Source organism: Aquarana catesbeiana, linkage group LG08, assembly GCF_042186555.1.
Source record: "Aquarana catesbeiana isolate 2022-GZ linkage group LG08, ASM4218655v1, whole genome shotgun sequence".
NCBI lineage: Eukaryota > Metazoa > Chordata > Amphibia > Anura > Ranidae > Aquarana > Aquarana catesbeiana.
The window spans coordinates 12,743,350-12,753,030 of record NC_133331.1 but is presented as its reverse complement, the minus strand read 5'-3'; the positions used below and the strand labels follow the sequence as shown (position 1 = coordinate 12,753,030).

At 46.6% G+C, this 9,681-nt stretch overlaps 1 protein-coding gene across 7 annotated transcripts in view; it reads right to left on the bottom strand.

Annotated features, from left to right (window-relative positions):
* Positions 1–9,681, bottom strand: part of ZFYVE27 (zinc finger FYVE-type containing 27) — a 124,384-nt gene that overhangs the window by 94,287 nt on the left and 20,416 nt on the right. The window lies entirely within an intron of this gene.

Here is a 9,681-nt window from a genome sequence, read left to right as displayed (position 1 = left end):
AGCTCCACTGCTGGTATAGAAGTATGGAAACTGCCACTGCAGATCTGTGATCAAATGTGTAAGCTCACGTGTCGGAGACAATTACCTTCCATGGTTCAATGCTGCCTCTCCTCCTATGGTACTCAGCCATATGCACTTCTGGGGGGGGGGGTTCCATATACATACATACACGAATACCAAAAGTATTGGGACACCTGCCTTTACATGAACTTTAATGACATCCCAGTCTTAGTCCGTAGGGTTCAATATTGAGTTGGTCCACCCTTTGCAGCTATAACAGCTTCAACTCTCCTGGGAAGGCCATCCACAAGGTTTAGGAGTGTGTCTATGGGAATGTTTGACCATTCTTTCAGAAGAGCATTTGTGAGGTCAGGCACTGATGTTGGACGAGAAGGCCTGGCTCACAGTCTACGCTCTTATTCATCCCAAAGGTGTTCTATGGGGTGGAGGTCAGGACTCTGTGCAGGCCAGTCAAGTTCCTCCACCCCAAACTCGCTCATCCATGTATTTATGGACCTTTCACTGGTGAGCAGTCATGTTGGAACAGGAAGGGGCCATCTCCAAACTGTTCCCACAAAGTTGGGAGCATGAAATTGTCCAAAATGTCTTGGTATGCTGACGCCTTAAGAGTTCCCTTCACTGGAACTAAAGGGCCAAACCCAACCCCTGAAAAACAACCCCCACACCATAATCCCCCCTCCACCAAATGATTTGTACCAGTGCACAAAGCAAGGTCCATAAAGACATGGATGAGCGAGTTTGGGGTGGAGGAACTTGACTGGCCTGCACAGAGTCCTGACCTCAACCTGATAGAACACCTTTGGGATGAATTAGCGCGCAGACTGCGAGCCAGGCCTTCTTGTCCAACATCAGTGCCTGACCTCACAAATGCTCTTCTGGAAGAATGGTCAAACATTCCCATAGACACACTCCTAAACCTTGTGGATGGCCTTCCCAGAAGAGTTGAAGCTGTTATAGCTGCAAAGGGTGGGCCGACCCAATATTGAACCCTACGGACTAAGACTGGGATGCCATTAAAGTTCATGTGTGTGTAAAGGCAGGTGTCCCAATACTTTTGATATTAGTGTATGTATGTATATGGGGAAAAAAACAGTAGTGCATATGGCTGAGTACAATAGAAGGAGAGGCAAGATTGAACCATTGAAGGTAATTGTCTCTGACACGTGAGCTTACACATTTATTCACAGATCTGCATTGGCAGTTTCCCTACTTCTATACCGACAGTGGAGCTCGGAATGCGTTCCTTCTTTGAGAAATCAATCATTAACCAGAATTGTGTCTGTAAGCAAACACAGCGGGCTCCCAGGTACCTTCCGCTTGCATTTTACATCTCCTTCTTCTGAAGTTGAAGCTGTTATAGCTGCAAAGGGCGGGGCCAACCCAATATTGAACCCTACGGGACAAAGACTGGGATGCCATTAAAATTCATGTGCGTGTAAAGGCAGGCGTCCCAATACTTTTGATAATATAGTGTATTGCAGGTTAGAATTTCTGACTTGCTTATGTTAGGTTAGTGATATAAAGAACAATGAATCCAGACAGCCAGGCATTAACATTTTTCAGAATGAGGTTGGCAGCGGCGGCCTCTGTCATTCTTCCAGCACAGGTTAAAGGGTAACTCCACTTTCGTGTGAATAAAAAAATAACAACAACACATAGCGATATATTATATATACAGTATCTCACAAAAGTAAGTACACCCCTCAGATTTTTGTAAATCTTTTCTTCTATCTTTTCATGTGACAACACTGAAGAAATGACACTTGTCTACAATGTAAAGTAGTGAGTGTACAGCTTGTATAACAGTGTAAATTTGCTGTCCCCTCAAAATAACTCAACACACAGCCATTAATGTCTAAACCGCTGGCAACAAAAGTAAGTACACCCCTAAGTGAAAATGTCCAAATTGGGCCCAATTAGCCATTTTTCCTCCCTGATGTCATATGACTCGTTAGTGTTACAAGGTCTCAGGTGTGAATGGGGAGCAGGTGTGTTAAATTTAGTGTTATCGCTCTCATTCTCTCATACTGGTCACTGGAAGTTAAACATGGCACCTCATGGCAAAGAACTCTCTGAGGATCTGAAAAACAGAATTGTTGCTCTACATAAAGATGGCCTAGGCTATAAGAAGATTGCCAAGACCCTGAAACTGAGCTGCAGCACGGGGGCCAAGACCATACAGCAGTATAACAGGACAGGTTCCACTCAGAACAGGCCTTACCATGGTCCACCAAAGAGGTTGAGGTCAGGTGCTCAGCGTCATATCCAGAGGTTGTCTTTGGGAAATAGACGTATGAGTGCTGCCAGCATTGCTGCAGAGGTTGTAGGGGTCACATGAAAAGATAAAATAAAATATCTACAAAAAAAAAAAAAAGTGTACTCACTTTTGTCAGATACTATATATATATATATATATATATATATATATATATATATATATATATATATATATATATATATATATATATTGACAGCAGGCAGGTAAAATCACCTGGTTACCACCAGGATGGAAAATATGTATGCCCTAGATTCAGGCTTTATGCCGACTTGTACCACTAGAGGGAGTGCTGGGAGTCCTACAGGGGAAAAGTTAACGAGCCGAACTGAAGTAAGTGGGCTCATTAAAGCGGGATTCCGGCCAGGATAATTTTTTTTTTTAAAAAGTCAGCAGCTACAAACACTGTAGCTGCTGACTTTAAATAAGTAGACTTACCTGTCCTGGGTGCCCGCGATGTCAGCCGCCCCGTCCCTCGGCTCTCGGGTCCCGGCACCGCCATCCAAAGTAAGGGAAACAGGCAGTGGAGCCTTGCGGCTTCACTGCCAGTCTCCTACTGCGCACGCGTGAGCGGCACGGCGCTCTGTGAATGGCCCCGTGGTTTTCTGGGAACACACATAGTTCCCAGAAGGCAACGAGGCCGCTCACTGAGGAGCAGGACACGCCGCGGAATAGGAAGAGGCAGATTGGGAAGACTGCCTAGCAACAAGGGTTCAGGTAAGTTTAAAATTTTTTTTTTTTTTTCAAATGTTTTTTTTTTTTTATTATTTTATGATTTTTCATGCAATTTTTTTATTTTAGGGTGGCCCTCCACTTTAAGACCTCTACAAAAAACCCAGAATGCTTAGGGAGATTCTCCATCCTGGAACCAGTTCTGCGTTTGTGTAGACTGGGGAGTGTGACATCTGTTATGTGCGGCGAGTCAACGCCTGTGTGGCAAACTTCTAAAAACAGGGAGCTAGGGACTGGGGCAGCACAAGGCTGTACCTAGTTGTTAAATAGGGAATCTACGTGTGTAGTAAGCGGTCAAGCTGACCAGGATTTCTTTTCATGTTTCTTTTTGTTTTGCTGTTAAATTTTTCACTGCATATAGTATAAATAAACTGCACTTTTGTTTTTTTTCACCTGCAACGCTGTCTGCTGTGCCTGATTTTGTGTGGAGAACCCATCGAGGGGGTCACACACACACACCCGCTGCTGAGCTAACCCCCCTCACAGTTGGTGGAGAATGCGGGCAGTTTTTTTTTTTTGTTTTTTTTTTTAAGGCCAGCATGGAGGATACTGAGACAGCTGGCTCTAGCAAATGCAAATCAGCAGCAGACAAATGCGGTTTTGCAAAAGAGCCTTGCAGCCCAACAGCAAGCTCACCAGCAGAGTCTGGAAGCTCAGCGACAAGCCCAGCAGCAATCTGAGGCCCGCTTCATAGACCTGTTACAGAAGCAAGAGCAGAGTCTCCAACAACAAAATGGACACATTAATTCAGCAACGTCCGCAGACCAGTGAGGCAAGTGGTTCCACTAATACCGCGTCCTTTGGTGTGAGCCGTTTACTGACAAAAATGACCGGAGAGGATGATCCGGAGGTATTGTTGACCACATTTGAAAGGACTGATGAAAGGGAAAAAAGGCCTAAGGAGCAGTGGGCTGGATTGGTGGCCCCTCTGTTAACTGGGGAATCACAGAAAGCTTGTTAAGACCTGGAGCAGGGATATGCAATTAGCGGACCTCCAGCTGTTGCTATGCCCATGAGGCATAGCAAGACTCTTGACAGCCACAAGCATGACAGCCAAGGTCAGAGGCATGATGGGACTTGTAGTTTTGCAACAGCTGGAGGTCCGCTAATTGCATAACCCTGACCTAGAGCCTAATCAAGCAAAAGACTATGTGTTGCTAAAAACAGAAAATTTTGGCACGGCTGGGTGTCACCCTGGTCGTCCGGGCTCAGCGTGTACATAACTGGTCTTTCCGGCTTGGAAAAACCCCCCCAGGTCTCAAATGTATGATCTCATTCACCTGAGCAGGAAGTGGCTGCAACCAGAGACTTTGACTGCAAACATTGTGGAACGTGTTGTTTTGGATCGTTTTCCAGAGAGCTCTTCCTACTGCCATCCAAAAGTGGGCAAGCCATGGAGACCCAGAAACTGCAGATAAGCTTGTGGATCTGGTTGAGAGGTACTTGGCTACAGAGAACCTGACCGGCTCTTCTAGGGACTCACGGACTTACCACCCTAAGACCAGACCATCCCCAGTGGCGGGTAAGATGACTCCAAGGGGTGAGGGTGGAGAGAGGGAGAGGGTGGGAGTTCTACTTAATGTCTGAAGCCCAGGCCGCAAGAGGCAGTGAAAAAGATTATTTGCTAGCGCTGCCGGCAAGAGGGACATATTGCCCAGTTGTAGATGAACCTATGCAATGTGAATTTATAAGGGACAGACGTCAGTCGCTGTTTGCGACAGCTGCATGCACTGCCATTTGGGGACTTGAGAAACATTTATGTAAAATGTGTATTAATGGTGGAAATGTGGTTGGGTTGCTGGATTCAGGTAGCCTGGTGACATTGATAAAAGCTGAATTAGTTACTACAGAGGTCTCTGGGAATAACAAGGTGGTTGTTATTTGTGTGCATGGGGACACTCGAGAGTATCCTGTGACAACAGTGGTTTTTGAGACCCCCAAAGGTAACCTCTCTCAATCAGGTGGGGTTAGTGTCTCACTTACCACATGATGCCATTGTGGGAAGGGATTTTCCAAAGTTCTGGGAACTCTGGGATGGTCCTGAGCCCCCCACTGGTGCCCCTATAGACCAGGAAGGTCATGACCAGAATTCCTCCGAGAGTTGTGAGGACTCTCCAGAATTTCCCTTGTCGGTATTGGCGGGGGAAACTCGAGAAACTGGGGAGGAGCCAACATCCTCAGACGAAAACATGCTGTCTGTGGCGTTTTCGGATCTCGAGGTTCACAGGGAAAATTTTGCCACAGAACAGTTAAAAGACCCCACCCTAATAAAGGCTCGGGAAAATGTGGTGAAAATAGTTGGCGAACCCAGATAAGACTTGCACTTACCCGTACTTCATTGTGGAAAGGGACCTGCTGTATCGAGTGGCTCAAAGGGCAGAAGAAACCACTGAGCAACTTGTGGTGCCCAAACCTTACAGGAAGTTGGTGTTAGAATTGTCCCATGGGCACATTCTTGGAGGTCATCTGGGGACAGAGAAAACCAGAGAGAGAATATTGCAGAGATTCTATTGGTCTGGGGTCATGAAGGAAACAGAAAATTTCTGTTCCTCCTGCCCTGTGTGTCAGAAGTTGGCAGCTATGCCACATGCCGCTGGTACCTCTTCCTATCATTGAGGTCCCCTTTGAGAGGATCACAATGGATTTGGTAGGTCCGATAATGAAGTCCGCTAGGGGGCACCAGTACATTTTGGTTATATTGGACTATGCCACCCGTTATCCAGAAGTGATTCCTCTTCAAAATACCTCGGCCAAAACCATAGCCAAAGAGCTCTCTCTTTTTTTTTAACTGCGTGGGTATTTGTAAGGAACTGCTTACAGACCAAGGTACACCCTTTATGTCCCGGGTTATGAAGGAACTATGCAAGTTGTTCAAAGTGACGCAATTACCTACATCACCCCCGAACAGATGGGTTGGTTGAAAGATTCAACAAAACCCTAAAACAAATGTTAAAGAAGGTGGTGGATAGAGATGGAAAGAATTGGGATTGTCTAATACCCTATTTGATGTTTGCCATTAGGGAGGTACCCCAATCCTCTACGGGTTTCTTACCCTTCGAGTTACTCTATGGGAGACACCCAAGAGAGCTGCTGGATATCTTGGGAAACTTGGGAAAATGAGAGTTCTCCCCACAGGAGTGTGATTGAGCAGGTCGCCCTGATGCAAGATAGAATTGCACAGGTAACGCCAATCGTAAAGGAACATTTGGCCCAAGCGCAGTTAGCACAGCAGAGAGTGTACAACCGTGGGGCCAAGACCCGTACTTTTTCCCCGGGGGATAGGGTATTGGTGCTAGTCCTTACGGTTGAAAGCAAATTCATGGCCAAATGGCAAGGTCCATACGAAATAATTGAAAAAGTAAGTGAGGTGAACTACAGGGTCAGGCAGCCAGGAAGGCGAACGCCGGAACAGGTATATCACGTCAATCTGCTGAAAGCCTGGTGGGATAGGGAATCCCTAGTCGCAGAGACTTTGTCACCGGCCCAGTCTGATTGCTTAGTTCCTGAGGTTGGAATCGCAGTCACCTTACCGAAACCCCAACAGGAGGTTAAAGAGTTTGTACTTTGCAACAAAGATTTTCTCTGAGCAGCTGGGAGAAACATCTGGTGTAGAACATGACATTATCACCCCGCCAGGAGAAAGGGTAAAACTAAAACCTTATAGAATACCAGAGGCCCGACGGGAGGCAATACGTGGGGAGGTTCAAAGGATGCTGGAATTGGGTGTGATAGAGGAGTCCCAGACTGACTGGTCCAGTCCTATTGTACTAGTGCCCAAACCTGATAGGAGCTGGCGGTTTTGTAACTGTTTTCGACAATTGAATAAAGTTACAAAATTTGACACCTACACCATGCCACGTATAGATGAGTTGATCGACTGGCTGGGAACAGCCCGATACATGACAACTCTCGATCTCACCAAAGGGCAGGGGCATTGCTAGGTCTACAAAAGATCTGGGGCTAGAGCCCATAGCAGCGTAGTAAAGAAAGTCATACGCTTGGGCGGGCATACACATGCATATACAGTAATATACGTGTGTGTGTATATCCCCAGAGAGCCCCCCACTTACATTATGGTCCCAAGAAAGCCTCCCCCTTAAATCAGTGTCCCCAGAGAGCCTCCCGCTTACATCAGGGTCCCCAGAGAGCCCCCCACTTACATCAGGGTCCCCAGAGAGCCTCCCCTCCTCTTGGAGACCCCTGCAGAGATTCGGGGCTATGGACGCCAGATTCGGGGCTATAGCCCCAAAAGCCACCCCCTAGCAACGCCACTGCCAAAGGGTATTGGCAAACTCCCCTGGCAGAGTCGGCCAAGGAGAAAACTGCGTTTTTAACTCCAGATGGGGCGTTCCAATATAAGAGAATGCCGTTTGGGTTACAGAATGCACCGGCAACATTCCAGCGGAAAACAGACAAGATTCTGAGGCCCCATCAGAAGTATGCTGCAGCTTACCTGGATGATTATCCATAGCACAGATTGGGTCTCACATCTGCCAAAAGTGCAAGCAGTCTTATGCCGTGTATGCCACGGACTGAACTCCAAAGGACCTTTCGACGGACTTGCCTACAAACAATCACACCAAAGTCCGACCGATTCAAACGTGATGACGTACGACCGGACTAGAATAAGGAAGTTCATAGCCAGTAGCCAATAGCTGCCCTTGCGCCGGCGGACTAGCATACAGACGAACTGATTTTTCGACCGGACTCGAGTCTGTCGGAAAGGTTTGAAACATGTTCCAAATCTAAAGTCCGTCTGATTTTTCAACAGCAAAGGTCCGATGAAGCCCACACACACGATCGAATTGTCCGGCATTTTTGTTCCGTCGGACCTTTGCTGTCGAAAAGTCCGGTCGTGTGTACACGACATTAGACTCTATCCGGGAAGCTGGGTTTACGGCCAATCCAAAGAAGTGTACCTTTAGACAGGAGGAGGCCAAATATCTGGGGTACACTACCGATAAAACCCCAAGTCAATAAAGTCGAGGCCATACAGAGTTGGCCACGTCCCAACAGCAAGAGCCTTTCTGGGAATCGCTGGCTATTATCAGAGATTCGTTCCCCATTTTGCTTCCCAGGCTGTGCCCCTCACCAACCTGACAAAAAAGGGAAAAAGAGTCTGTCATGGTTAAGTGGTCCCCAGAGGCTGAAGCAGCATTCCAGTCCTTAAAAACAGCCTTATGTAGCCAGCCAGCGTTGTACTCACCAGACTTCTCTAAGGACTTTGTTCTACAAACTGATGCATCAGACGTTGGGTTAGGAGCAGTGTTGTCCCAGGTCTGGAACGGGGAAGAGCACCGCGTGGGTATTGGTTAAGGAACTGCTTACGGACCAAGGTTAATATGTGAATTTTTTTTTAAGTCATTAATTTTGGCAACACATTTTCCAAACGCGTTGATAAAACTTAAATTACCATAATGCACTGCAACAAACCAGTGAGTTTAGTTGGGGCTACCGAGAGTCATGTTTGAATGATAACAACTGTCAGGAAGAACTATATTACAGTATGCTGTGAAGACAAAGTCCAAGGAAAAAAAGAGCTCAATGTAACTTTAACCCGTGCTATGCGTAATAACCTGCGATCCTTTATATTTTTAACGATTTTCCACCTTCACACCAGCTGAAATTTCCAACGGGGATCAAAATGTGAGTACCTTTCCTGCGTTCTTATAAGAGACAAAGTGCCGAAAAAGGCCTCAGCAGGAAGTTGAAGTCCCATGAGGTAAATTACGCCACGATTGAGAAGGAATGTTCAGCGGTGAAGTGGGCTCTAGATTCCTTTCGGTACTATCTGCTAGGTAGAGAGAGAAAAATATCACCGCTCTGAAAGAGGTCTGTGAGGAACAAACATTTCCTCCATGCTGGAAGTAACAGGTGCCGGCAATGCTGGTAATTGAGAGGTAAACAAGAAATCCTGGACAGCCGCACTCAAAAGTAATCTTCTATCTGTATTCAAATATGATCATAAAAATACACGCCACGGCATCACAAAGCAGGAAAGCTGACACGTTTCACACTGTAGTCAGTGCTTAATCATGATTAAGCACTGACTAGTGTGAAACGCGTCAGCTTTCCTGCTTTGTGATGCCGTGGCGTGTATTTTTATGATCACATTTAAATGAAGATTGAAGATTACTTTTGAGTGCGGCTGTCCAGGATTTCTCGCTTAGCTCTCAACTATCTACTAGGTAGGCACTTTGACCTGGTTGCTGATCACGCTCCTTTAAAGTGGATGGCTCAAAACAAGGAGACCAATAGAAGGGTAAATGGGTGGTTCCTGGCCCTACAGGAATTCAACATCACAGTTAAGTATCGCCCTGGCGTTAAAATGGGGAATGTGGATGCTTTGCCTCGGGTACATGCGTGCCTGGCTGCTTGTGTTACAACTCCAAGGTTGAAACAAGAAGTGGGGGGGGGGGGGGGGGGTGTGACAGCAGGTAAAATCACCTGGTTGCATCCAGGATGGAAAATATGTATGCCCTAGATCAGAGGTCTTCAAACTACGGCCCTCCAGTTGTTCAGGAACTACAATTCCCATCATGCCCAGTCATGTCTGTGAATGAGTTTTGCAATGCATGAATGAGTTTTGCAATGCCTCATGGGATGTGAAGTTCCGCAACAGCTGGAGGGCCGTAGTTTGGAGATACCTGCCC